Source organism: Montipora foliosa, chromosome 9, assembly GCF_036669935.1.
Source record: "Montipora foliosa isolate CH-2021 chromosome 9, ASM3666993v2, whole genome shotgun sequence".
Lineage (NCBI taxonomy): Eukaryota > Metazoa > Cnidaria > Anthozoa > Scleractinia > Acroporidae > Montipora > Montipora foliosa.
In genome coordinates, this window is record NC_090877.1 from 33,037,381 (window position 1) to 33,039,880 (window position 2,500).

General features: G+C 40.6%; 2 protein-coding genes and 1 long non-coding RNA gene across 9 annotated transcripts in view; 1 reads left to right on the forward strand and 2 right to left on the reverse strand.

The window, feature by feature from the left end:
• LOC137971172 (tetratricopeptide repeat protein 28-like) overlaps positions 1 to 2,500 on the reverse strand; it is a 244,727-nt gene that overhangs the window by 209,126 nt on the left and 33,101 nt on the right. The window lies entirely within an intron of this gene.
• LOC137971171 (tetratricopeptide repeat protein 28-like) overlaps positions 1 to 2,500 on the reverse strand; it is a 69,265-nt gene that overhangs the window by 44,903 nt on the left and 21,862 nt on the right. The window lies entirely within an intron of this gene.
• Positions 1 to 2,500, forward strand: part of LOC137971175 (uncharacterized) — a 15,728-nt gene that overhangs the window by 1,213 nt on the left and 12,015 nt on the right. Inside the window, exon 1 of the long non-coding RNA XR_011116939.1 lies at positions 1 to 2,500. This exon is cut by the window's left edge and continues 1,213 nt beyond it; it is cut by the window's right edge and continues 2,532 nt beyond it. This is a non-coding gene — a long non-coding RNA (uncharacterized lncRNA).

The window sequence follows — 2,500 nt, forward strand, 5'->3', positions numbered from 1 at the left end:
AAAATATTGGTCACATGTGAGGAAGATTGACTATAAATTGACTTTAACCTTTCCAAATGTAAGTTAGTTCCCCCTTTTTGATGAGCCACCCCTCAGTCAGGTCTTATTCGTCATGAACAGGGACAGATGTTATGGACATATCCATGGAGACATCCAAAGTGGACACAGAATTAACTGATAAGGTTGGGAAGATACGCGGAAGATTTTTGATGCACTTCTGGCATTGCACTGGTAAGTCATGTGTTGAAAGCTCCTCACCATAATCCCACACCGTAAGTGCTGCAAGGTGCATTAGAGGTGGCACCTGTCCAGTGTCTCTATGCCATCCAATTGTTGTAGGCCTGAATGACCTCTGTTCATCCAAATTTACAGTTCCTTTTGTTGAAGCTTTCCACTGAAGTTCAAGCTTACGACCTTCAGCTTTAAGAGACTGCATTGTCAGTGATGTGTCTTTGTTCAGTTTCTTTTCCTCCCAAGCTTTAGGATAGACACCCTTTCCTCTAAGTGGGGCACTGACTGCACTACCTTTTCTGATGTTGTTGAGCTTTTTTCTTGCCTCTTGGAGAAGCTCTGTGGTCAGTAGTTGCCCATAGTCATTCATTCTCTGTTCATGTGTCTGCCTTGCTGTCTCAGTGGTCCTACCATTAGTTAAACCACTGTGAATAGTGTTCTCGACAAATGTTACAGAGGCCTGTTTTGATAGTTCTGACAGGTTGTCATGCAGATAAAGTTGGGATAGATTAAACTGTCCTTCAGCGATGACATTGTTCACAGGAATGCTAAAAATGTGCTTGGCATAAAATTAAAAAAGGTGTGGTGTGGTGTCTTTGTTAACAAGACAGCTTTCAGGTGATGTTGCCATTGCTTTAATCTCAGTTAGAAGTTGAGGTTTCTGCAGCTCCCAAATAGAGGCCCATTTAACCAGCCCATTTCTGTCCTTAGACACCAATCTCTGAAGATCCTGTCCATAAAATTTTACATTGTTTTCAGATGCATTTCCTTGATTGCTTTCAGCGGATGCAAATTGTATGTCAAGGACCTTCAAAACAGATGACTAGAAGAATGGACTTTGGAATCTTTGATCAGCTCCTATTCCAAACAGCTTGGGAAAGGATAAGCACTCAGCACCATGTTCTTTAATTACTTTCAGGGCTTCTTGCAACATGGGCCTCTGCACTTCCTGGTATTAGTGTTTAATAGCGGCTGGATCTTTCAAAGATAATTGCACTTGCTCTTGTGTTATAGGAAAATACAGTGATGGACACAGTAACAATTGACTGAGTGTTTCATTGTGCGTGAGAACAGTTGCAGGCCATAGTCGTGCCAGATATCTACTGGAAAAACCAAGTTCCTCGTCACTTGCTCGTGATGAATTAAGAGATGGGATAATGAACTTGTCAAGGAATTCAAATAAGAATTTAATTTGCACTTGGATCATTGGGCAGGAGCTCAGCTTGATGACATTTTGCCAGACTGATGAGTGGTTATCTGACTTTGGCATCCTTTCTAGTATACGCTCTGCAAGCTGAAGACAGGCTTTTCCATACTTGAAATACCATTTTAGCATCTCATGGTAATATGTCCACCTTGTGTCAATAAAGGACTGTGGAAGGGGCGGCTCTTTACTTAAAATTCCCAGTGAAACATACATTGCCTTGTACTGACTTGGGCGTTCATGGTGGAGCCAGGATATCTTGTATAATAATTGCAATATGTGGTTGTTGTTCATATCACCCTTTGCCCCAAACCCAGCCTGGCACATTCTTTGCAACATTATATTAAGTATGTGTGGGTAACAGCCCACAAAAAACATTTCCCTGCCAAATAGTTTGGAGCTATTTGCAATCAATCCATTTGATTTACCCTTTTGGGTAGAGGCATTGTCCCCAACTAACCCTGAGACATTTGATACCAAATGTGTCATGAACAATGTGGAAATCGACATCTGACTGGTGTTTTCCTGACCCACTAGTTACAATGCTGTTAGCAAGAACATAAGCCCTTGGCTTGTTAGTTTCATGGCACCATGTGTGCACCCCCACAATGTGCCTTTCCTCCCCTCCTTTGTTAGAGTCATCACTCCAAACATGAAAATCATATTTGCTGTTTGCAAATCTTTTACACAGAGTTAATTTGTCTGCCTCCCCTAAAAGAACATTCCAATCTGACAAAATAGTTGGGGAAACAATCAGATTTTTTGGGGGACTACAATTAAACAAAATACTGAAAATGAAATGTAATGCAGTTGGTGCCTTTTGGTTAGATAAAAGACATGCATGTTGTAAATATCTAATGCAAGCCATGAACATTACACTCCTATGATTTGCTCCATTTTTGCCATGGGCAAATGTATCCACAAGAGAATAACTGTTTAAAACACCTCCTTTTTGTTTGAGTTGGTTTTTCAGTTTTGTTGCAACAGATTTTGCCCCCCTTAGTTTTTTTTATTGTGTCGTTTTTCTTCAAGGATGTGGTCTTTAACAATTTGTCTTGCTTTGTA